The 27,798-nt window shown below is 42.0% G+C and overlaps 1 long non-coding RNA gene across 2 annotated transcripts in view; it reads right to left on the reverse strand.

The window, feature by feature from the left end:
* LOC139995766 (uncharacterized) overlaps positions 1 to 15,690 on the reverse strand; it is a 64,754-nt gene extending 49,064 nt beyond the window's left edge. For both annotated transcript variants that reach the window (XR_011802054.1, XR_011802053.1), the window contains exons 1-2: positions 15,514 to 15,690; positions 15,167 to 15,258 (exon numbers count right to left, since the gene is read on the reverse strand). This is a non-coding gene — a long non-coding RNA (uncharacterized lncRNA). The remainder of the gene's footprint in view (positions 1 to 15,166; positions 15,259 to 15,513) is intronic.
* Between the last annotated feature and the right edge of the window lie 12,108 nt (positions 15,691 to 27,798).

Raw genomic sequence — 27,798 nt, forward strand, 5'->3', positions numbered from 1 at the left:
ACAGGGAAAGTTTGGAAATCGTAGGCGTCCGAGGATTAGGCTGTCCGAAAGTTTCTTTCGTTTTATAAAGAAATAACAGATTCATTGTAAGTAATAGATGAATTATGTAGGATCCATTTTATTCTATTGGAGGAAAAATGAACGTTCGATAAAATGGTGTGGCGGCATTCGACGATGGAATTTTCCGACGGCTTCGCGACACAAAGCGCTATACCGTCAAAGCGTAAGGCCGACGATGCCTAATGTACCATCGATATCTCTACGGTCCTTTCGTCGAATATTCGGAAGGATGCATACGCGGCAACGGTCGCGGACGTCTAACAAACGCGTGCGTTATGGGAATATCGAGGGGCAACAAAGAAAAGAATCCGTTTGGTTTTGAACAAAAGATTCATTCCGTTTCGAGCAGCGAAGTGCGAAGGGTCTAGCGCATCAGCGAAGCAAACACATTCGAGAAGCGTGATTGTTGATTGTTAATTGTTGATTGTTAATTGTTAAATAAATTTTATTGTTGAACTTCGAGAATATTTCTTGCGCACTTACATCCAACACCACCTCAATGGTATAAAGGAAGGAACGTTGTGCATCTGTTGTTTCCTTATGAAGCGAAAGAAGCTTTTGCGACAACCTAATACATTGGGAATTATCGATGGACGATGGTTTGGATAGGTTTGCGTAAGTCTGTAGGAGTTTGGTAAAATTCAAATTTGTAGTTTCACAAGAATTTGAGGGAATCGGGTGCTGGTCCTTACCAACCAAATTCCTTCATCGAAGTAAATCCGAAATCGAGTTTGACCAAGTATCGAATCGTTGCGACGCAGCAGGAGATTTCGGTTGTTTTTAAAGACGAACGAGAGTTTACATAGCGGAACAGTTCTACAAGATCCGAAGAGACCCGTGAACACTAATTCTCTTGCTACGAAGTAACCTTCAGAAAATCAATTTCGCCCATCTATCTTCCATTTACGTGTATAAAATAGCATAAAATAAAAATCCCCGATAAGCGTCCGTATGTTCGGGCTAATCTCGAGAACCACCGGAAGAATTCTGATACGTCCCTCGTGTAACAGCGTCTTAGCATATTAGACGTTGTCGAGACCTCGCCATTTGGACAATCGATGCCGTTTTACATTCACAAAATCACAAAATCAATTCGCAAAATCGTCGGTCCTATTATTAAAAAAGATCGTGTAGGATGCCGGGCGAAAGCATCGCTATAATTTTACCGGTGATCGCTACGAATTCCTTTATTCTCAATTTTCTAATTCAGCTCGATATCGTGGGGAAAAAATGAGACGATATTCAAAGACGTAGCTCGTGCGATATGCCATAGCACGAGGAGCACGAAGCCGAGGGAAGTCGTTTCATCGTTGCATTCTCCGAAGCGTATCGTTACGCCGCGCCGGCGACCTGGAGATCGTTTATTCGTACGGCAAGAGACTCGGGCTAACTTATGCGCAATTTTATACGATCCATGCCCCGACGGCAGTCATTTCACGTTGGGGAGACGGCCACGCGACGACGAGTTCGTTCGAACGCCATTGAATAGAGAAGTTTTCGCATTGTTCGCCTGCTTTCCCGGTAACCCGCCACGGCATTGCCTGCCTCCATCGAGAACGTAACCGAGAAACGAATTTCCCCCGCACGGTTTCGGGAGCACTCGGCGCACCACGTCATCTTACTTTCAAATCCGATGCCTCGTGTTCGCACAAAGGGCAAAGTGGTTTGACAATTTTCTCTAATTTGTTGGTTTCGAAACTCTCCTAGCTGTATTTTCCGTTTTCCTTTTTTCTTTGGTAATTTAGTAACTTGCTTTGGATTAAATTTCAGTTTGGTTTAATTCACGGTGGCTACGAAAACACTTGCCGATTGATCATTCAGTCACGTTCTTATCAAACTCTGCCTCTGGACCAGTTATAGCTCTTTGAGAAACGTGTACCTAAAATGTGTCGTAAGAAGTAAGCGTTGGCGAGTATACTCGTCAGAGACACAGAGTAGCTGCGGTTGTTATAGCGCAGAGTTAAGTAATAACATAATGACCGTTTTATTCTTTGATTTTATTAGCGACGGGGTTCGTCGCAAGGCAAGATATTGTTATTTCTCCGAGTATACTCGCGAAGAATAGCTAACTGGTTAATTTTTTGGAACCGGTAATGTCATTAGGTTCTCTGTGCAAACGTATCTTCTTTGTTTCTACGTGTATACCTAGTATCAGGTAACCGCCTGTCGTTCTAAACGTACGTATTCTCACTGACGGATTCATTCGTTCACCGTCGCAAACCATTTTATTTATTTCAAAGGCGAACGTTATTAAATATCAAAGACTTCGTTTAATTTCTCATGCGTCAAGTTTGCTAAATACGAATTTAACTGGGGGTTGGGATTTTTCCATAACGGCATATTCGACCAACCCTTGTTTTATCGAAAAACACTTCTGGTATGCGAAAAACTCGACGCGTTCAACGGCGGAAATTTCATGGAGGAGGCCTGGAGCAGTCGTTATTCGACAAATTTTTGTATACGTTCGACCGATGACGATTAAATAAAATATCATCGACGCGACAGTTTCTCGTTCGAAGCTTCCGATAATTTCGATGTACGAACCACGCGATCATCGGTTTCCCGTATGAAACGCGATATTTCAAAAATATCGAATTCTCGCATGTCGAATAAAACGAACCAACAACTTGTACGATCCCTATTTGAATAAATAGAATTTAACGCGAGAAAAGCGACTGCTCTTGTTCGACCCACTCGCGGAGAGACGCGTTCGCGAGGAAGTACGTCAACGGGAGTCGTAAATTCCTGCTACGATTAGACAATCGACGCCACGAAATGATCGATCCCCTATTTCGGTTAGGATAATAGAGGTAGTTAAATTTGAGGTGTAGTAGTAGTTGTGATAGTGTAGCGTTGCTGGGGTACTGCTGCTTTTCTTCTAATTTAGATGTTGTGGAAAGAAAAATCGGAAATTCCGGTCGCCGGGATTTGAACCCGAGTGCCGAACGTTTCGTAACCTAAGGCGCTAACCACTGCGCTGTCGCCATCCGACAGGTGTTAGTGTCGTCCGATGGTATTTGCTATCGAGTGCCGCCACAAATTAAATGTGACATTGATATAACAAGTTATAAATTACGGTTTATTCCAACAACTTTGTAAAGAAGATAGTTACGCTGGTGCGTATGTATAAGCTAAGTAGGTGACTGATCTAGGGGTGGAATCCCGGTCAAGAGATGTTGACTGTTCTGAAGATGGAAAATCAGTGAAATTCGGTGACGATGCTGTGGCGAAGGAAAGCTAGGGATGGGTGTGTCTAGCGCACGGGACCATCGGATTTGTTGATGACAATTTTGGCTAGGAAAATGAGGGCAATACACATTGCTTCTGATTGGATAATAAGAAGGTTGGTGGACTAGGAAGGGTCTTAGCCGCCCCCGAGAGAAAGTTGCTAGCGAAAGATACCCGTAGTAGACAATAAATGTAAGGAACACTTGAAATAAGAGATACTTGTCTGGTCTGAAGGACCTTAACTATGAAAATGCCAAGATTTATGGTGGGTTTTTAAGGCTATTGAAGGTACGCGATAAGTGTGTGTGGACATCTGGCTGTCATCTTGCCCACGGCGTGGGGCTTGATTTTGTAGAGAGTCACCGGACGTAAGCTCTATTTATCCGAAAGTTGCCATTATCCGAGCGCGTTCGTCTCCCTGTAGGTTCGATTACGACAGATTCTACTGCGCTACAACAAACAGCGTGATAACGCGTTATCAATCGTAAGACTTTACAGTCGTAACTTTAACATAAACCCTGTCGGTTCGTTAAGCTTTCGTCGATGCGTCATCGTCACCTGTTTGTCGCATTGTTACCTTCTTCGTTCGTCCGACGGTTCATCGAACTTGTCCAATTAATGAAGTTGGAACGAATTGGAGTGGAGGAACGGAAACTGATATGAGAAGGTAGAAAGTTTATGTAAGTAGGTAGAGGACGGTAAACCCAAGATCCGGAGAATCAGATTGCGAGATGACGAACTTGGAAAATGAGAGAAGCAGGGGAATTGGAACGCGATTCTCACCGATCGATTCCCATGAACGATTATCGGCGAATATTGGAATCGTGAAACGAAAATATATCGGATACGTGAAAATCGATAAAAAATTATACGGTAGCGAATTTGCGACATCATTTTCCGAGACTTTTTCTCACGGAAGAACTCGATAGTACTCTTCCGGGCGTGAGCGATTCGTTGCGTGACTCTCGGAGGAATAAAAGTCTGGAGGAAAACTACGAACGAACGCTAGTAGTATCTACTCCCCAAACTCGACAAAAACATATGATCTCGCCTCTGAAAATATCGAGCAACTTGATCGCGAAGGGAGCGATCCTTCTTCTCGGGGTGAGTGTTGCGTTGCGCGACTTTCGAAGCGATAAACATTTCTCAAAAATCTACGAATGGGTACGCGCGAATACACCGCAACGTAGTCTCCAAACCTACCGGGGAAATCTGACTATAGTTTATTCTCCAAACTTGTCAGAAAAATGTGACTATCATCTACTCTCCAAACTTGTGAAAGAAATCTGATTATTGTCTACTCTCCAAACTTGTCAGAGAAATCTGACTATCGTTTATTCTCCAAACTTATCAAAGAAATCTATCGTCTATTCTCCAAACATATCAAAGAAATCTATCGTTTATTCTCCAAACTTATCAGAAAAATCTATCATCTATTCTCCAAACTTGTCAGAAAAATCTGTCTGTCACCTACTCTCCAAACTTGTCAGAGAAATGTGACTATCATCTACTCTCCAAACTTGTGAAAGAAATCTGAATATCATCTACTCTCCAAACTTGTGAAAGAAATCTGACTATTGTCCACTCTCCAAACTTGTCAGAGAAATCTATCATCTATTCTCCAAACTTATCAGAAAAATCTGTCACCTATTCTCCAAACTTCTCAGAGAAATTCGACTATCGTTTCTTCTCCAAACTTATCAGAGAAATCTATCATCTATTCTTCAAACTTGTCAGAAAAATGTGACTATCATCTACTCTCCAAACTTGTGAAAGAAATCTGACTATCATCTACTCTCCAAACTTGTGAAAGAAATCTGACTATTGTCTACTCTCCGAACTTGTCAGAGAAATCTGACTATCATCTATTCTCTAATCTTATCAGAGAAATCTATCGTCTATTCTCCAAACTTGTCAAAAATATCTGTCTGTCACCTATTCTCCAAACTTGTCAGAGAAATCTGACTATTGTCTATTCCTCGAGTAAAGCAGAAAAAGTTGACTCAGTGTTTCATAATTTCGGGGAAGAACTCGATCGCGAGAAGAGCGACGGTGCTTTCGGTAGTGAGCGATTCGTGGCAGAGGCGTCGGGACGGCGCGTCTGGTCGTACGTTTCGTGGGCGCCGAGTAATTATCTCGATCTTAATCCTGAGAGAGCAGACGGGGTCGCAATTTCCACGCATTCCTCGGCCGTTACATTAAACGGCTTCCGGGTTCTGAATGCCAGCGGCGAGGCCATCCTCTTTCACCGGTAAAAAATTTCTATTTATCCGTGCAGACTGAGAAAACACGCGAAAAGCCGAGAAACCCCGACCACGAGAAAAAAGAAACTTCATCGAAATCCAGCTGAGCTCGATATATATACCAGCGACTATTCAGTCCATGAAACAGACAGCAGAGGAGACGAAAAGGACCCTGTTTACCGCGTTTATCATTTATTCAAGCGGCACCGGCGGCATACCATACGCATTGTTCGTCTTCTTTCAGAGAAATCGATGCTGGCTAAAGAACCGAATGTAAGGATTATTGACACAGATAGGGTGGCTCGCTTTGTGTCGCTGTGTTTGCAAATTATCGCAAGGTATTTGAACGTGTCTGAATAGAAATGAAGGATGCAGACCTCGAATCGCTTTGTCGTAATGGCGAAATACGCGATAAACGAGAATTAGGCTTTTCGCGAGATCGATCGACGATCAACTTCGCTCTTTTCACGCAATTTTAAATCGATCGGGAAGCGTTAAAAACATGTTTTCGAAGCTGCCAATCCGATTCTTTATCGCAACAGCCTGACATGGGAGGAGAATCGAGCTTCTGTAATGCTAAGCCGACTGGCTTCAATTTTTGCGAATGCTTCGATCGTCACAGGCTTCGGCAATTATCCGAAAGTATCATTCGCGTTCCAACGGAAACGAAAAATACAGATCCGAGTATTTATTGCGACGGAAACAAAGTCTACGAACGTTATCGATAGATACGAATTCGTTCGCCGTGGAATCGCTATGCTACGAATTCTTCGGTGTAACAGCCAGGTATTTCGCGTCATCCACCAAGATACGAGTTCGTTGGCGAATATTCGCGAAGTAAATGAACGTGTTTCCAATGTATTCTACGTAAATTACCGACGAGAATCGCCGAGAGAATCGGCTCGTAACTCGCTAATAATTCTTCACAAAAAAAAAGAAAAAAAAAACACGAATGATAACAAAAAGAAAAGGAGGAGGAAGAAAGAACGACTCACAAGTATCTTGCTCGCCCATAACCGTATAAATTCCCAATAAACTTGCTGCGAGTTGTTCCAAGAAGTCCGTATCATATTATATTTACCGCAGGCTAAACAAGATTTACAACAGCCCGCTCACAATATCAAGGACTCTATAAAATCCTACGAGAGATATCGCTACCGTTTCGTGAACACCGTTCGCGCTTTTGCTAAATGTATACCAAGGCTCTTGTAGATCTTGGAAAGGCGGGCGAGGGTGGCGCGAGTCGGAGGCCACTTTATTCAGCCAAAGTTTCCTCCGATACGGTAAATCGGGTTCCTGAGGTGTAGGCGCGAACCCGTAAGGTAGCCTGAATTATTTCAACGCGTGCTTGATTTAAGAGCAACGGGAGCGGTCTGCGAAGTTTAGATTAAGGGCATAAATGAAATCTGAGGCGAGAGGGCGCGACCGCGAGCCTTCGTTTATTCTCTCTTCGTTAATTTGTTGTTCCCAAGTCCGTAACCATTCCGCTTTATCATCGTTAAATTTCCTAAACGAGGAAATACAGCGGCGAATCGTCGCGGACAAGACCGATGGGCCAGACCGAGAGGAGATCCCACGGAACAAGCGTCTTCCGCGTTTCCACCACCCATCTTCGTCGGCGTGAACGTTGCCGACGACGCAAACAACGTTTAAGGGAAATTCGTAAGTGTACGAACGTGGATACTCTCGGAGAAACCGATGGCAAAGCAGAGGGACGATCGGAAAGGGAAACAACGAAACGAATGGAAAACGCGATTGGAGGAAACGCACGGAACTAGTGCACTTGCTGGGGACGTAGCAGGATATAGAAAACCGTGAATAATGGAAAATACGGAACAAGTTAAAGCGAGCGAGGATAGCACGTGAAAGAGGATGGAAGAAGGAAAGGTAGGAGAGATTAAGGGAAGGAAATGTAGGAGGGGAAGAGCACATGAATTTTAAAATCTCGCTAAAGGCAATAGGAAGGATAGATCAACCGAGACTAACTGACAAAAGAAAACATTCTGCTACAAAGAAAGAGGATACAGGCGAAGAATAGGGAAGGGGGAATGGGGGAACGTGACTGGTACAAAAACGAAAACATAGGATGCATATTATTAGAATGTTCTTTGTACGAACGAATAAGAGCAGCGAATAAGAATTCGAAGGAAAAAGAAGCAGCGGAAGAGACACTGACGATGGAGATTGAAGACGATGCCAGAGCACCGCATACAATTGCGCGTCGTCTTTTCGCTCTTTCCTCCGCTTAAATTCGACTGATTTGAAGAAAGTTAAAGAGAACGAAGTATCCATATCGTTGAGATAAATTGTAATATGCGCATCGTTCGATGCTTAAAGGATCGACAACTTACGAAAGTATACAGTTACAGGTGAAAGACTCGAGTAAATCTTTCTTCAAATCGACAAAATCATTCGCTATTATCTAACAATAAAAAAAAAGGACGAAAACCGGTTTGAATATCAAGTAACAACGCGTTGACACGCGTTCAAGCAACGGAATCTCGCGATTTGTACGCTCTGACGAAGTGAAATCCAGCGTATTGAAGAACGTGCTCTCGACGTCCGACTTATCGCGGGCCATTCTACTGCGGCGGACAATAACTCGAGAAATTTCTTTCCTTCCCTCTTGTCGTTCTCCGTTCAATGAGCACCAGGTGGATTTTTACAAAAGTATCCTTTTTACCGGCAAGACGTTCGCTGCGTAACGACCATACGGCTCAACCGAGAGAGAAACGTTTTCCGCGCCGTATCGTCAGCGTTGGTGCGCACAGGCGCGAAACTGTCGCAACCGGTGGCGCGTGTTCTCGTCTCAATTCCCGCTTCGATACGAATGCGAAATAATTACGACGGATCTTGAATACGCGTGCACCTTTCTTCGTATTTCGCCGATTCAACGTCTTCGTCGCGAACATCCGAACGTTTCCTTTCCCTTTCACGACCGATCGTTATAAATTCCCTTAGAAAATTAAGCGAGCAGGAGGAGGAGAAAGTAAAATGCGCACAGAAATATCAACCTAACGTGCCGTGATTGTTCTCTTGAATATCAGGTTAACCAGGTGAGGGTTTACGGCTGAATAAGGGCTTATATCTGCAATGCGAAACACGCAAAGCTGACAAGCTGTTTTCTTTTTTTGGAATCTTCTCTGATATTGTCTTGCGTTTTCCTCTTTTATCAAACGGGACAAGCGAGCTAATTACTCTTTTATGAATATCGTTCATGGATAGATGCGATGGAGTTTACCAGCAGAATCTTCCAAATCTTTCTTTGGTATTGTATTAATTTCGTGTTACCTTGCTATCGTCACATAGTAGGAGTTGAGTGGATAATTTAAGGTACAATACCAACTTGTTGTATAATAGCATACGTTATTGTAGTATCGTGGACAAATGGCCTAAAAAATATCGGGTTAAACAATATTGCGAGGTCTAAGTGCCGTTAGGTCAAAAGGGCCTGGCAGTTTTTACCGGATGGTCGTCACATGAAGAGTCGAGTGGGATAGTCGTGAATTGAAAGTCGAGTCGAGTTATGAGGAGTCAAGAGTTGAGTTGCCGAGTTAACTATTTAGTTGCCTTAGTTATAGCACATTACTGTATTTAGTTCACGTTAAATAACCATCGTTTCCTGTTTAATCCACTGTAAATAGATCTATCGACCAATAAAGTTATCATATAGGATAGAAATCATTGGAAACCCTAATTTCTAAATAAATAAAAAAATCCTATATTATTGTGCCTAATTTAACGAAATACCAGCGAACAACGTATATGTATGCGAGTACGTATATGATAGACGTAAGAAAGCGTTATCGCTTGCTAGTAAAAACATACTTACTGCATATAAAATACATAAAAGAATATACAGTAGGTAGATCGTACGTTGTACGAAGCTTTCCCGAGGTGTCGTGAAAAGTGCCGTAACTATTGTAAAGTAGGACAACAGAAGCACGTCGTGTAACATCGCTCTTAAAGATACCTATAGGGCGTACATAAAACGTAATAGTTCACTCCAACACGAACTTCAACGTAGAACTACACTGCTCTGTCAACTGTTGAAAAAAGAAAGTACCTTCGTAAGTGATAACGTCGGTAGATGAACGTAAAGTAGAATAATTGCACAGCGTGTAATTTAGAAAATTCGAACTTCGATTGATTCGTTGCTAAAAACTTATTACCTTTATGCAGGAGAATTTCTAGTTGATTAAAATTAATATATTTGACGGATTAATTAATTATCAATTATATTTGACGTGTACATTCGTCGTCGCTTGTATTCGTTTACGTACTCCATGACCTAATCTCACGAGACATTTCTAAAACTAAATTCCGCGGTTAAGTGGTTAAATAAAACGAATGATAATAATAACGTTTCGATGGACGCACGAGCGACGGAGACCTTGAAACACCGTAAAACATACACTCGCCGCCTTTTCATCCGACATAAACGAAACAGGTTACTGTTTACCAAAGCTTGGCATTCGCTGCTGCCTACGTGCGCAACTATAAATACTTGAAATTTTCCAGGAAGTTGCCGCTGCTGCTTTGCTCTAGATTTACTGTCCGCTTTCCATTACTTTCCTTTATCCCGCGATGCGCCGCTCGTTCCACGAGGGATTTGTAGACCTTTTGTCAAGATCTTCGCCGTTAAATGGACAAATGGCCCCACTCTTCTGGCCGCCTCTTTCTAATCAATACGTATTTTATACGATTCACTTCCGGCGTTGCGATCTCCCAAATATTTATTGCTATTCGAACGGATTCGATACCTTTCACCGTTTTTTTCAGAGTTAAAAAGTATGTTACGGACCGACAGAGCACTCTGGAAACTCGTTCACGATCCAACCGATATCGCTGAATTGAAATTTTACAAATTTTATAAGTTGTACGAATCAGAGGTGATCCGCGTAACTTTATTTAAAAAATGGTAATAATAATTTAGTTAAAAAAATAAGTGTTCTTAGAATTAAGTTTCCAAGATGTAGCTTAAAATCGACGAGTTTCCAAGCGTGCCACTTTTCTGCTAAATCGACGATTTTTCTTTCGACTCTGCTGCAGTGAAACTCCGTTTTGAACTGTCAGAGAAATTTTTGTATCGGTCGGGCGTCTTGCAGGAGAAACACGACGCATGGGAATGTATAGAACGATTAGATAATCAATAAATAATTAATAGAGTAATACAATTAACGAGTAACTCGTGCTACGATCGTTGCGTGTACAACACGAAAGAGGTTCTATGCTATTTCTGTATCGTTACTGCAAATCGATCATACTCGCGTATTAAAAATTATCAACGAGTTACTCTTCGATAAAATTACGTGGAAATTGGTGTGTTCAACGTGGAAGCTCGGGTTTGCACTGAAAATGGCACGTGGATCACGCGCGAGCGCAATTAAACACGGCAAACAAATCGTGGAAGTCAGCGAATATTTGTCTCGAAAACGATCTCAGCTCGTTAAATCACGCGAAAACTGCTGCTTCACATGGATTTTCAATTAACACGCACATGCGAGAAGCGCATATAGAGCGCAAAGAAGCTTAAAAGATTAAGCTTACGGTATAATACACGACGCAATTAATTTGCATACCTCACCCATACCCTTTCTATCGTACGAACTATTTCATCCACGTACAGGTATAGGTACAGCGACGTGCAAAAGTTTAGGATAGATTTTTCCCTCGATCTTGGAACGCAAGCTGAAAGATGTGATTGGCTAAAAACGTCCGCACACCGCTCTGTACCAATTAGAATGAAAATATCGATTAAATCTGGAAATATCGAACGACTATGAAAGTTGATAAACTTACGTCATATGGACGAAGATAGAAATGTGGAGTAGCTGCAAGGTCAAAGTCGCGGCGCGGAGTTTCCACTAAAAATGGAAATTTATTTCCAGCTGCTACGGATACGAAAACGTAAAATATTCTCGAAGCAAAGACGCGTGTGACGAGGAGAAAACACGTTGCCGATAATCGATAGAGCAGCGCCATTGGGGAAAAGACGTGGAAAATCCTTGACCATCGATGTTTACAGTATTTCCACGGTGATCGTTTACAGGAAGCTATTTTGCAACGCGATGTCGTCTTATTGCACATTGTGATCAACTTCTCGCTAGTGATTTTGCTTATCGTCAAAGAAAATAGTAGATTATTCTATTTATTAACAAATTTGGTCACAATCAGCGAAGGATAGTCGAATGGAAAAATAACTACGAACGAAAGTAACAAATTGGATATTTTTAAATTAACGAAAGTATCGGTTGTATGAAAATTTACGATACATAAAATTACGAAATTGTATATATGGTGAACAAGATAACTTGCCAACGCTACAAAGTTCCTTCTGCGTGTTTTAATATCGTAACGTAATTAAAATGTCACCGAGGATGATTTTCATCAGAAACCCAGTTTCATCTAGTTCAATTGACAATTATTATTTGAATCACCAGCAAAATTCGGAAAGTAAGAATACGAAATATATGATCGAATAAGTAGCAACTATCGCAGTATCGAATGGAAGCAAAGACCTAATAGTAGTTGCGCCAGTCGGTTCGTGAAACTGGCGTTTCCAAGTGCGAATTTACACGCAAAAAAAAAAAAAAAAAAAAAAAACTACAATCGGTACTCGTTTGTCCGCAAATCGTCCACATTTGTCCAAATAAAACTTCCATTTCCCCGCCCATAAAAAAAAATGTTATCGTCAAATGACAATATTTATCATCAGCATCAGCATTAACACATCTCATTGATTCGTAAACGGAATATGATTGTCCACGATTTGTGCACGTTTGTTCGACAGCAATTTTCGTTCGTCGAGTTTTCAAAAGTACTGCGCCTGGTGAACATTTTTATTGATTTTGAAGTCGAACAAGATTGGACAGGCAGCGTGGACAGCCATATGCTATGTTAGAAATCAATGGAAAAGTTTCTGGCTTTTTTATTAAATTTAGTGATAGTTATTTTTGAAAAATCGTGCAACGAACATTCTCGTCGAACAAGTCGTGGACGAATCGATGAAAATTGTTCGTGGGGCCGGCAATGACGCTGATCTTTCAATTTTCCGTTATCCTTTCCCCGAGGGACCTAAAATTTTCATTAGACAAACACGGAGAAGTCGCGATGAAACGAATACCGTCGATCTTTTCTACAAATTCGCGCTTGCGTGTGTTCAATTTTGCAGCGTCTGCGAAGCTGAACACGCGCGAGTGTTAACTTGTCAGAAAAACAACCAACCAACCAAAAAAGAAATAAAAGACAAAAATAAGCATTGAAATACAATACTTTGGCACGGTAGCTTCATCGAGAAGATTCTCGTTCATCGTCGAATGGTTGAAAGGGTAAGAAAAAAGGACGATGCTGGTCACGCGAAGCGCCAAGAAAATAATCGGTGTGTACCGGCGTAACCGACAGGATAATTGTACGTACGTAAACGTACGCGAAAGGTATTTCACCGTGCGGGATTTCTGGTTGAGAGGGCAGACCTCCTCTCCGTTGGGTCCGCCACGAAAAACCATAAAATTAGAGGTCGAAAATTGCGGTGTACCGCAACGACGAAAGATCCGCTCTGTTGCTACCATTTAACCACCTCGTATATAGAAGTATCTAGGGATATTGGCGAACGACGAAAAGCACTATGGTCGTTGGCGTTGTGTTTAGCAGCGGACTGCAAGTAATCGCGAATCGTTTCGCAATTTTCTTCGATGGAGAACCGAATATGGATTCGCTATGAAAAAAATGATAAGAATTATTCAATGTATTTTTACGCTGTTCTCCAAAGTATCGTTCTTTGCTTTATATTTCTTTATTTAAGTTAAACGTATAGGGTTGGAAACGGACAATGAACGATTGGATAATATAATATAAGCAAATGGATGAAAAAAAGGATCTTGGAAAATTATCTTTTTGGAAGGCCGATAGGCATATCTGAATTAAACGAATTAAAATTCCAAGTTGATACGTACGAGGTAGAATTTTATAATACACGTAGCGAAACGTCCGAGAGATAGAAATTTTTAATTCGTAAAAATATCCGCTAGTTTGATTCTCAAACAGATTTAACTCGTTTAAAAAGCTTCTTGTTTGACAAAGATTTTAATCTGATCAAAGAATTTCAGATTCGTACAAATGGGATTTGATTAATACCACTGATAATCTCTGTGTTAAGACACGATATTTCTTAATATCTTCTTAGAGATCGGTTCCTCTATTTATCTCATTTCGTATCATTCATTTCCCTTCCAGTCGTTTACTATACACGTTTCGAGATCGAAGCTAGTCTTACGAAAAATGACTAAACTTGCGATGCAGTTAAATCCGACAACTAGAGAACTAACTTAATGTCAAATACGAAATTACGTTGCATTCTAAGAACAACTGACTTTAGATTCGTCATTGATTACTCTTCGCGAACATTGTACATAAACTCTTTGGAGCTTTCAACCCCTGCTTCTTAATATTCTGCACAAGTTATCATTACTCTTAGAAGATTACAACTCCCAAATACAATTTCCGGCATTTAATATAAACTTGGAGAGCTCGCAGAGTAGAAGAAATTAAACAGGAGATTCCACGAACGTGAGGGAAGCTTGCAACGAAGTTGAAACGAAGTCGAAACTTTCGACGATCGAGAGCGAGAGTCTACGCGATTCACCATTGGCTCGCGATCGTTCCGTTTCGAGAGACAAGTCGTGGATTCTCGTGTTTCCCAGGTGTATATGCATACCTGAGCGTGAATGTCGCGGACAGAACCCGGCGACGTCGTTGGGTATCGCGTTTCGACGTAACGTAAGAAGCGTGAAAACGAAACCGGACGTTACACTTGCGGAGTAGAAACCATTGTTGTATGACATAACCACAGACCGGGTATATCGTCGGGTAAGAGTATTGGGACACTTGCAATTTTCTCTGAAATGTTGAACGATCTGTATAATAGCTTGTATAATAATAAAATATTTCCATATATATTTTTATACTCTGTAATAACCAATACTCTATAATAACTACTTTATTTATATATTTCTATATAAATAATAGAGTATTTGGTAGAAAAGACTGTTTAATTTAAAAGAAACATTACCTTTTATCGTGTTCTACCTTCCTAAAAGGGATATCTTTATGAATAAAAATGAGAACGTAACTAGAAACAAATCGATTTTACGTTAAAAGTTTGTAATATAAGCTATCGATAACGCAGGAACAGTGAAATATACGATCAAAGGAAGAGACGAGCGAGGCTATTTCGAAAATGTGTTTATCGCAAAGGTTAAATAAACGCGCAGTAATGAAATGAAGTTGGTAGAAGGATACATGTAAATGCTTACAAACTCGCAACGATACGCAGTTAATAGCTTAACGACGTGCTTTAAGCGTCCGAGGTTACGTGCTAATACCACAACTTTCGACAGTACAATAACATTCCACATGGCATAGGTATACCATGCGACTCGGTTGGCAGCAGGTGGTACAAGCTTGCGCAAAATATTTTCCTGTACATTTGCGCGTGCAAGTTTAATTCGATGCGACGAACAAAAACAGACTAATGTAGTTTCGAGAAACTATTTAATTCTACTATAACTACGTATAAACGATTAAACAAACGGATAGTAATTGAAGGAAACTGATAGGAGTATACAAATACTTACGAAATAGCAGAACGTCGTATCGGCTGTCAATCGCCCCTGACATCATACGGTATTGTTATTCTTTCGTTGTTATCCACGCGTCAGCCAATAATCTGCACGGAAGATTAACGATTGAAAATGATTAAAATCGATAATATTAAAATGACATAGATCCTGTGTTAAAAGTTGCCAACCGAAGCTATCGATAATCGAGCGATATACATACGATTAACGGAAGAATTATAAACTAACCTCCAAGAACTGTTTAACTTTATTACACTTAATAAACTCGATTAACTATGCTTAATAAACGATTAGATAAACGTGTACTAACGAACGAATGCTAATAATAGCGTATAAATACTTACGAAACAGCAATGGAAATACGTAACACACGGTAATAGGCAGAGCGAAGCATATCGAGCAAGGTTACACATCCGAACACGACGATTTTCGATAGAACAATGGCACCCCATGTTACAGATACGTTTAGTAAAGTGGTGGGGAGGTGACACGAGCTGGCACGCGACATTTGCGCGCGCTAATTTAATCTGTTGAAATAAAGTGGAATATTTTGTAATCATACGTTATACGAATATACAAATACAGTCTTATAATTAGTTTACATATCGTTATTAATTATAACATAGAATTTGTTAAACGGTAAACAGTAAGAAATTCTTAAGGTAACTAGTATTATATTTGATTTTTAGATAATTTTATAATATCACAGATGGCTTTTATCTTCGAAATACCGATAGAACCGGGAATGACTTTAACCGAATATTCCATATCGTTCCTATGACAATTCTAATTTCTCTAATACACCTTTACCCCGTAATCGACGATAACCGCAGAATGAGAAAAAGCGAAAGCAACGAAGAACTCAATTCCACGTACGTATCTCGCGACTCTGGTATCTCCGAAACCCTTACTTTTCTATCTTATCTACCGCGCGAGTTCCATCGCGCAGAGTAAAAGAGAATAAAACAGAGGTACAAAGCGCGTAGTGTACTGAATCGTAACAATCGTTCCAACTTCCCGACGTCCGCGCGGGGAAATTAAATCAAGCCTCGCGACGAACCTGATAAATTTCGTTGGTCCAGCGAGGGGGATATTTTTCTCCGACCCCCTGCTGGCGGTCGACAGGCCCATTCAATACGTCGAATGCCGAGGCTCGCTCGCTGGAAGTTCTTATCTCGTCGCGGTCCCATGGATACGGTTTGAACGGCACGTGATGTTATGGGGAAAATTGTGATCCTCGTCTGGAGGCACCGAAGGGTCCGGTAGATTCTCGTTATGGAAACCTCGGAAACCTGGCGGCACCATTCTACGGATATACACGGGGCAGGAGGGATGCATATGTACGGGTGCGAGCGGTTCGCATTGATCGCCTCTGGCATCGGTTTCTTCGATTACGCTGAAACGTTCCGAGAAAAAGTATATCCTGTATCGTTAAACCGCCATGTTCGCCGGCAATGGCGAGGCTCTTTCGCAGAAATTGGAATCGGTTGAACGCACGACTGGTTGAACTTTCTTGTCCTCTTTCTTTTCAGATTTTAATCGCACGTCTATTAGTCGGGTATTGGTAACGATCATGCTACGATCTTTGGCAGCAGGATTTTTTGGTTCGTGCGTCACACTACCTTAGGTACATTTTAGTCAGTACCTTCATTCCTTTTAGACATCCGAGAGCTCGATATAGGGAATCTGTTGCGACAAACCGCAATTGGGTTGAATATGAGAACGATTTCTTCTTCTTCTTATCTCTTTTAAACGTTGATGTCGGCTCGCTGTTCGAAAGACAAAAAGTATGTAATTAGCTTCGAACGCTTGGGAAGATAAATTTCTTGCTCGCGTAAGTTCATTCACCGTATCGAACGATCCTGGATTCCAAGATAAATTCAATAAAATAATCTTCTACCTTTCGATCCGTCGTATTAATCGGTACAGTCTTCGAGCGTCTAATACCTCTGTGTATGATCTTGGTAATTAATAAACTCTGCTGGCGTGCGTAAACATCGTTACAACCATACACGCCTCGCAATTACGTCAAATGAACGAACAACATGGAAATTTGAATCCTCTAAATAGGATGGAAATTTTCAATAACCAGGAGTCGTGCTATCTAGATGATATTCAACGTATCGATTTCTCAGTTAAATTAGGACAACCCTGACGATTTGGAGATACGAATAAGGGGTTGTAAGTAAGAAGCAGCATGGTCGAGGAACAGGTACCGTTTGATTGAGCGTATCGGGTCGGCTAGGTGGGTAACGATAACGGTTACCGTTATGGTCTATTCAATGGTTCTCCCCAACCAAGTGTTACACTGTTACAGTATTCCACGTGGTTCCTTCGTCGGGGATCGTTATTGCACCAGCAGGAATTTCCCTCTTGGCGTATAGTTACACGTGTTACGATTCACGAGGGCCTGAGTCTCATGGGTGGTACCAACTCTTCGCTGGCATTTTCCAACTTAGTATACAGCGCGCGAAAATTCTTATTTACGAGCTTCGATGCGACTCCAATCGCTTTTCGACGTTCCACGATTTTTACGCCTTTCTCTCGCTCTGCTTTTTAATACCTCGGATCTCAATTGCGGGAAATCATTGCAGGTAAAAATGTACACGACGAATGCAACGCGATCTGTAAAAATATTACGTATAGGACCAGAATATTTGTCAGATGAAACGAACGTGTGTCTTTAGTTTGCTACTGACTCGGCATTTTTATCCATTTGCGTTAGATTGTCTCAAGAGTTTCTTTCGTTTTTTTTAAGGAAATAATAGCTACGCAACATTTTTTGTTTTATACTGTTTTATTGAATCGCGTACTATTTTGTTCTATTAAGATAAAGAGCGCAACGTGTGACGGATTAGGTTTCACGTTTGTAAAGGAAAGACGCTTTCGGGACAACCTAATAGCAACATAATATTCTACGTTGTCGCGTTATCGCGTTACTAAGGAAATATTAGGAAAATGATTAAAATAGGCTAACAAGATTTCTCTCAAGCCAGCGCCAACTCCAACTAACGCCAGAAACCGTTTCACAGGAAGTAACACGGGTGTAATGGAATTCTAGCGGTTTTATTACAAATTCAACATCGTTCAAAAAATCAAGAAAAAAGAACATCGTATTTTCACGATGCAACGAGGATCGTCGTTAACGAGCAGAGATTTTTCTCTGTTTCACAGAGGGAAACGGCACGGGCATACGATGGTAGAGACGATGAAAGGGGTTTGGAAAGTTGTACGAATTAAAGAAATGAAGCGGTGCTGGCTGACGTTGGCCAAAGAGAATGCAATTATGAACTTTATTTTATGCCTTCGTGGTCGGTGCGCTACGCTACGCAATTAACCCTTTGCGTTCGCCGGATAACCGGACTGAAAGTTTACCGTCGACGCGGATATTTCATACGGAAAACTTTCCGTTGCGGAATTACGTATTATTAGCAAATGCAAAAACTCCTCGCGATCCACGCTTTGTTACAGAAATCACTGGCTTGATTGCGTTCTTCGTCGCGTCCACGTCACCGACGCGACGGGGCAAGAACCATCCTATTTCGACGTTTTACCTGGACACAGTTGTCCGATACAAATTGTACAAATGACTTTCAAACATCTCTTCTGTCCGTTCTACGAAAAAGAAGTCAATCACTAACATTCTATTTGTTTTATCAATGAAATATTAGCGTGTGTTCGATCTATCAACGTTCGATAACCAGAAACCCTGTCTTTTTATGCCTCTTGAACTTTCCTCTTGTCCAGTGTACTGAAAACAGGGTCAACCGATATTTTGCCAATCTTATCAATGATATTAACACTTTGACTGCCACGTTGGTCATTGGTGACCGGAGCGCTTGAATTTCTTACAATTACAAAAATTGTATTTCTTCTATCTATTTAGAAGATGCTTTGAAATAAAAAGTGCCCCATTGAACGATTAAACATTTGTATTAGAACATCAATAAAAAAAAGGAGAACGAATCTTGCATTTAACGGTGCACTGTGTTTGCATCCGTATCTTTGAGGGGTAATCCGCGAATATTATTATAAACACAGCTTAGAAAATAATCGTAAATGTTGCTTTATAATCGTATAATTGAAGTTAGAAGCGTGAACATACCTTACTGTTATATATAGAATAAGCAAATACCGTTTATTAATATCTTCTACACGTTTCAACGATATATTCTGCATGTTTTGCTTACGACGAAACAACGAAAGCGAATGGTTTGTCGAAATAAACGAGGCCTCGTTATAATACGTCGCCAACAACCGTTACCAAGGCACCACGGTGATCATCCGTGACCACCAATAAGATAAACGGTCCATTGGGGAAGAATGTTGCCTTACATCGTCAATTTATTATTATTTTGCCATTATATGTTTTGAATAATAAAAATACTCCCGTAGTGTGCTGAGCGAAACGTGTGATTTCGGCGTGGCAGTGTTAATGCGTGTCTAACCATGTCTAATGTTTAAGAATCACGACCGAACAAAGAGAAACGGAGAGGAGCCGTATCCCTTGAAAGCAGTCTGGATATTTTGTTCGCAGGAGACGAACTTCCCTTATAGAGTCGGTCATATCCCCGGCAGCAGCGCGCGACAATCTCGGTTCAAGGAGGCTACCGAACAGGATATTGCTGACGTGTTCCTCGACTTTAAAGTCCAACGTCCGCGGTCGATAGCTGCCGCATTGTCGGAGACGCCGGAAGAATGGTGGTGGATAAGGGCGCGGAACGTTATAGGGTTTCAATCGGCCACGCAACTGTTAACCTTTTAGATGCAGTGTGTTCTCACTGCAAAGAAAGATGCATTCACTTTGGTCTTTTCTCTTTTACTAGAGTGGATGAGAAGAAAGTTTAGAGAACAATGAGTATAAAGAAGCATGATTTCTGGTTACTAAACGTTAAGAGATGGTTGAATTATACATTTAATATCGTTATTGACGAGACTGATAAAGTATCGGTTCATTTTTCTTTTTTTAATAGAGTGGACAAAGGGAGAGTTTAAAATGCGAGTAGCGCAAAATTCGTTATTACACAAAGGCAACAACATACGCACGCTTCGTTCACTGATGAGGAAAAGAGATTACAATTACGTACACACTAGACTGCGAAGACCCACTAAATATTACAATGAAGAGACAGCGGATTTTTATGCATTTTTACATTTTTACGAACGTAACTACAGCAAACGAAGCTAAACAAAAATTTGTTTCGTCTACCAAATATTATAACACATACTCTACGCCGGATATTTTCAACTATTCGTCGGTCGTACAGAGACTCGAGATCGTCGAAACTATTATTTATTCGTTAAGAATGTTCTAGCACGAAAACGACTACAACTAACTCCTTTTTCAATTTAGAATTTCAATTATTTAGAAATATCGAATGATCTTGATTCGGCCAGAGACTCTTTTCCTCGTGCCACCCGTTCGATCAAGCAGGTGGTAACTCTATAACTTTGAACCACCCCGTACACGTGCTTCATCGCCAAAGGGTTAAGAACCTTGACGAGTCGGAGTGCCACTCGAGTCGACGAGATTAGGGAAAACGCGTTTCTATCGACCAGCCTTTTGTCGTCTGTTCGCCGTCGACGACTTTCGTTCAACTTTCCGTTCGTTTATCGGCGATCGAAGGACCGCCCAGTGATACGATTCCTTTCCAATGGAAGTTTCGCCTTCGACGAGGCCACTTTGTAAATTGGCTACGAACCGCCTCCACTGTACGAAACTCGCGAGTGTACCGGTTGTGGCCCGGGCGCCAGAGAAAAGTGGTTGATTTTGTCGGATAGAGCCGATACTCGCAACAAGTTGCAATAACAAAACGAGCAACTCGACCGGATGGACTCGATGTTTTTTCCTCGAGGATGGCCAGCTAGATTTGTTTTTCTCGTTTCTTTGCGCGGCTGTTCGCGCGGCTCGGTAAGAGCGAAGCGGAACTTTAAGATTCTTTTGGTTTGTCGCAGTGAATTTTGGAGTTTTTTAACGGGAGAGGGGGAAGATTAATAGACAGGTTTCTTAGTTTAGTTTGAATCAGTTTCTTTCTATCGCGCGAACTCACAGTGCATTTTCTTTGGAAGACACGTACTTGTTTTATGTAAGCGCATTTATACGTTTTCAGGAGTGGATTTATCAAGTTTAAGGCGGAGAGAATTATTTTTTTGTACTTTAGTCGCGTTCCTTTGAGACACATTTAGAATATCAATAGTATCGAATAGCAGCACTATCTTACTATTTTTCAATTGTATGAGGCTCACCTTTTTACTCTATTTTTTGCTATTTCTTCTGCTACCATTAATTACCGTTAGTGTTGTGGCAATCAATTACTATCACTTCATCTAACTAAAAGCTTACACAGCAGCGTGCTTCTGTTTGCTTTCTACGGCGCCATTCTTCCCCTACAGCTGGTAATCTCCTATTGCGCTTTTACCACATCTTATTCTATCCTTTCTTCTATAATCATTAATTACTATTTGTTATACTAATATTAATTATCCACAGCAAAAAAAAAAAAAGATTCTCTAGTCACGACTTCATCATTAACCGCAGATAACAATCTTTCGTCATAACCGTCCCTAAGTTAAATCGAGATTTCTACATTAATAACGATTTTCCCTCTGAAAGCGAGAAGGAAGAAATTATAGCCACTCGAGACTACAATCTCCCGTTATAAAATATAATGAAAAGAATATTATAACCGTGACAAATTATCATACACCCGAAGCTACAATCTTTCACTCTAATCATCTCCAAGTTGGGGACGGAAAATCCGATTGTGTCGGGTTAACCGGAACGGGCGTTCGCGGGCGGAGAACGAGATCTCCACGGAATCTCACGTTCGTTGATCGCTGAGACGTATTCAGGAACGTGTCGCGTTATCGAAACGCGCTAAGTGAATCTCGGGTATAGCCGACCGTTGCTCCGCGGGAGATACAAGCATGTCTGTTGGCGAAGAGGTAGAAATTGCCACCGGGGACCGGCGTGCACGCGAAAGCAATCTATTCTCCGAGCCATGGGAATATCCGCCGTCCCCTGCCTTTCGCAGATCTTCCTCGTCGCCTTTCTCTCCTAACCATATACGTACGTATACATATAGCACGAGCGAGTCTTGAATCGCGGTACAACGATCGTGTATGCATCCCGTGACGTCCGTTCGATTCCGGATATCTCCTCTTCTCTATGAAATTTCCACGTGCGAAGTTCGAGTTGGCTGAATTGGACGGCTGAAATTACGCAGTCGAAAAGACGAGCAAATAAAGATACAACACGGCTGCAAGAAGCAATGGCGCGTACTTTTATCCTCTAACGAAGTGGCTTTCTTCGCAACAGGTTCCGCGTTTCCTTTTCGCGATATTCAATTTTTCCAGTCAGACGCTACGAAATGATGGGAAACTTACCGTCTCCTCGGGCTTAATTATTATGTGGCGGCACTCGGCAACAATGTATATCGCTAAAGCGAAGTGCTTAAACGCGTTCATAGTGGGAATATTGAGGGGCGACAAAGAGAAAGGAATCGAATCCGATCGACACTTAAGTTCGAACCAGAGAGCGATAAAGTGGAGTTGTAACCGGGCAATGAGATTGACTAGCGAAACCGAGAACGATACGTGACGCGATCAAAAGAAGACTCTTGTTAATAAATATATTGTTGACCTAAACGCCGAGTGATTATTTAACGCACCACACCCAATATAACGCTTCAATTATTATCATTTATTACGTAATTCTAAGCCCTTTGGCTTATTTATTATATTATATACTATATATATTATAGCGGTTTGGCCTACTTGGTAAAGCACGTCACAGAATGGGAAGTACTTTACGAAGTAGACCAAATCGCATACTCTTTCGCTGCATGTTATATTTTTCTGGCCTCACCTATGTTCTTTGCGCGTCACTTCCGTACTCCGTGTCTAGCCTTATCGTTGACATCATTCTATACTTGTATCTATAATTGCAAGGTTTAAACCAACTTGTATGGCGATACAGCGATATAGCGGGCTGTATCGGACGAACGACATCTCCGCTACTTTACGGTCGCACCATCGCATCATGCGTAACGTTTCACGATATTCGCGAATTCGTATTTCGGTCCATCTGCTCTGCTCAGTAAGCGTAGGTTCCATCCCCAGGCACCGTATTTTCAGTTTGACCGGAGATACCGGAGATACGAAAAAATGTGACGGAACTTGTCGACCGTATCGAGGCTTTCGCGCATCTGACCTCGCGTTCCGGCCTTGAAACGTGCCGCGAAGGTGACGTTAAAATTTCCAAACGGCTCGCTCCCATATGTTTCACACGTACATGAAGCTTTCTCGATAAAACGCTTCGGTTTCATTCAATCGGAAACGTTTTCGACGAGTGTGTTCGTCGCCGCTTACTTTATGCGACGCATTTTAGGTGCACAATTTTCAAAGCGGTCGCAACAGCCGACTGGTTAATTGTCCGTACAATTCCCCGCCTCGCGTTTCTGAATTTTCTTCGCGCAGAAAATTCGATCGCTCTCCGTAATTATTCGTACAATTTCCCCGTTGGCCAACCAAATCCTCCAATCGCCGTGTCGCAACGTCGTCTGAATCTCATAGACCGGCATCGAGTCGCGTTCTGGCACATGTCCCGACCACGTTCCTCGCGAGACCAGCCCCAAGTGTCGCGCCAGGGTAGCTGTTCGCCTTGCAAAAAAGATCCGCGGGTTCAATTCCGGTAGATTGGCCGCTTCGTTCGAACGGCCAGCAACCGTACCCCGACGTTCGCGACCCCTTTCCTTCGTACCCCTCTTTCCAGCCCTATCCTCGTCGCAGCCGCGCTCTTTTCTCTCCCTCACTGCGCTTAGAGCGTTTTCGACGGAACCTCTGACCCTTCCCAGAGGACTCGCTACTATTACGAGGAACTGACGCGCTGCGAAGCGTGACCTACCTGTCAACTAGTACTCGTCCTCGTTACAAGCTTCCCTTTCTAGCTGAAACACGACGTCTTTTTGCGTTCAGCGGCGAAATGAAATTAGCCGGCCGCTGCTACGTTGCTGCGAGCGTTGTTCCAAGGGAGCGGGGAATTTGGAAAACGCTGGAATTACAGTTCCTTCGAGGGAGTTGTGGCTGCTTGGAATCAGACGATTGTGAGGTGAATCGAGATAATGTCAGCGACAAGGGTCGCCTGGACGTCGTCACGAGACAAGAAGAAATAATTACAGCGGCTATGCTACCGGCTACGGACGAGAGAGATCGAGACGAACGTCAAACTGACAGTCGCCAATGTATACAACTGTTTAAAAGAACACGCCCTGATAAAGAGACAAACGAACAAACAACAGAGAGAGAGAGAGAGACGACTCGAACGTTGCCAATAAAGTCGTCTCGGTGGAAAGACCGTGCTATCTTCTACAAATAGGAAAGCGCCGGTCAAAGCGAGTTGCCGTTTCGGTTAACTGTTAGTCAACCGCACCGTAGATGGAGAATGAAACGAATACAGCAGCGCTAAGCAACGCATTCCGGTGTATTGTAGTTCTTTTTTCTCTCGGTACTGTCAGAGTTCCAAGACTTTCCCTGTACAACAAAAGTTACTTCCCATAGAGTTTTCCTTATTTTTCAGGTAATTGGGTGATCCTTTTGCGTCATTCCTGCGCCACCAGGTTTTTTTAAATCTTTACAATCTTTTTGCTGCGATTAAAATCCTTTGAAGGGAGGAAGGAAGTTAGGGGAATGGATAGGTAAGAAAAACAAACAGCCTACCAAGGAGCAAACTAAACTTTCACGAACCAGTTCACCGTTCGCAGAGAATCGTTCGATGAAAATTTCATATGCTATGAGACGATTATTAATAATATTTTTGCCATATCAAATGTAGAAGATGGGCTCGCGTGGCCGACGCACAGACCAAGGAAACATCGATCGTTTTACTCGTGATATTCATCGTGATAGGTGTACTCATTTAGCGATTCTATTCCATCAAAATGTTTTTACTAATTATTACATCTATCGATTGGCAACTAAGTGATTGTGGATTTTGTCATTAGATGGAATAGATTGGTATTGTCAATATATACTCAGACCTTGCAATCTACTAAGTAAACCGATATTGGACGACAGATTTTCGTCCATTGCTAATTACAACTTTCTTATCTCTGCAGATTACCCCCACTAACTTATTTACATTTTACCTCGGTTCTGTGAAAATTCAACAACGACGATTCGTCCCTTTTACAAATTACTCTTTCCAAATTTAATTTTTACCACGCGTAACCCGAGTTACGCTACAAAAACGTACAGTGTACTTACTGTACGACTTTCCCCTGGCAATTTATGCGACGTGCGGCACTGGCAAATCGTTAAGTACGTGGAAAGAAAAGGAAAAAGAAAAGATACGAAGCTGGCAATTGGAGAAGAAGCGTACAAATATGTCCGAGACTGCAATTTAGCCACGTTTTAGGGAATCCTATCGTGTTCCACCGTTGTTTACGAAAGTTGGAAAAAGGGATTCGGACTAAATTGATCGAGTATGACGATAGAAAAATTTCGTCTGGCAAACTCGCTCCGGTAGACCCGTCTCGTTACGAATTCGAGCTAGTCGTTTGCCCTTCGGAGGTGCGTTCGGGCGTCGAAGGTCGAGAGGCGACAGCCTCGGCGAAAAAACTTCCGTCGCGTCGCGAGAACTTTTTTAACCTCGTCGTGGCAGGGTAACGACGTTTGCCGATCGTTCCTTCCGTTCTTCTAGCCCCTTCTGTTGGCCCTACGGTTAAGGGAACTTTAATAAAAACGACGCATCCCCGTGACGGATCGTCAAACGATCGAGACGGAAAACGAAAGTTTAACGCACCACGCCACATCTCCGGAATTCTAATTGCTTCCACCGATTGATTTATCGACTGCTCGCGCGAGATTGATATCGTTTCCTCGACATTTCAATTAAAGGCGCGTCTCTGCAATCCTTCCCAGTCCCAACACATTTCACTAATGAAAATATCTTGTTTTACTCGAGATATCTTGTCGAGTATCGGGTAAAGTCGACGTTCTTTCGACCACGTCCTTGACAACGACGCTCCATCGTAGCCGCCAAACGGACGAATTCAACGACCTACGGTAGCGGACAAAAGAAAGTTAAAATACAAGTGGCGCGAACCGATGTCATAAAGTATCGTACTTTAATCTCGTTCCTTTAACTTTAGGTAGAATTTGCGTCAGTCGTCTAGTTGCCGGGATTCGAGCAACGTCGTAAGAGACAGGCTGAAACGATGCAAACGGTAAATTTGTCAGACACGTTCTGCCTACGAACTTGGACAACCAGTGTCTGCCGCCGACCATAACTACTCTGATATTATGCGAACACTGAATCTCACGAGCTTGGAACGTAGGAGCATCGCCGCTGATTTCATTTACTTTCGCGGAACACTCAACGGATATGTTTACTATTCAACGATTCCTGCTGACATTAACATCCGCGTGCAACTGAGGGGATGTCGTCGAGTATCCTCCTACGTTCTCGCCTCGAGTGTTTATTCCTGCCGGTTTGAACACATCGATATCGTCGCTAAATTATCTAACCCAGCCAACGAGTTCACCGATACTTTACATTTGTTTCGCCATTTTAAGCGTAACATTCGTTTAATATACCGCGACGAACTTGACCACTGGAATAATATTAGGTCGTCCGGAAAGTTTCTTTCGTTTTGCATTATTGATGTACATTGACGCACAATATTTTTCGTTTTGTATCATTTTATCGAATTACGTTTTTGTTTTATCAAGATAAAAATCACAACGTTTGACAGATTAGGTTTCATATTTGTATAAAGATGCGTCGTTGTAAAGGACGTGTCTGCAAAAGAAAGACACTTTTCGGACAACCTAATATTACGCAAGTCGTCGTATCCCATATGAAATGTTTACATCAAATGAATAAATTGTTGAGAATTGTGGATCTTAATCGCCGAAATAAAAGTAAAGGAACACCAAGGTTACACTTAGAATTCATATTAAAATAGTTTTAGATTTGTTTAATAAACGATTTCCAGGATCTTCATCGATATACATTTGCACCCGTCTCGGCGCTCTCTTTGTCTCACCATCTTCTATACCACACTGCGTTTATCTGTCTTTCGAGACGCTATGCACACACATCCTTCCATACGCTCGTATTCACATACGCGTATCACTACTACGCGGCCAATCTAGTCTAGCACACAAAATTGTACATATCTCGATATAAATAAACAACCGAATAAAAAGTGGCAGGATTTTAGAAAATAAGCGACTCAGCATAATACGTACTAACCTACTCTAAAATACTGTGACCGTCGGCAACACGATGGAAGATATCTGACGCGAAAGTTACCAGACAAATTACTTACAAATCACAAATTTATTTTCGTCCGCCACTGCGCAAGATGACCTTAAACGTCGAAACGAATCTCGAATATACGATATATGTGTACACGCATGCTCGAGTCGCGATCCTAACCTTGGAATCGTGATCAACCCTCTTGCACCTTCCACCCTCCTGGCCACCGACAGAAATCGACAGGGAAAAGTTGGAGTGTTTCGGGACTCGTGGAATCTGAGCAACCTCAACCTGGCAAGATAAACGCAGGAATCCGTGGACATGGGTTGCGCCTGGGGACTCGATTTCAGGGCTTCGGAAAGCCCCG

The sequence above is a fragment of the Bombus fervidus genome, chromosome 16, assembly GCF_041682495.2.
Source record: "Bombus fervidus isolate BK054 chromosome 16, iyBomFerv1, whole genome shotgun sequence".
Classification (NCBI taxonomy): domain Eukaryota; kingdom Metazoa; phylum Arthropoda; class Insecta; order Hymenoptera; family Apidae; genus Bombus; species Bombus fervidus.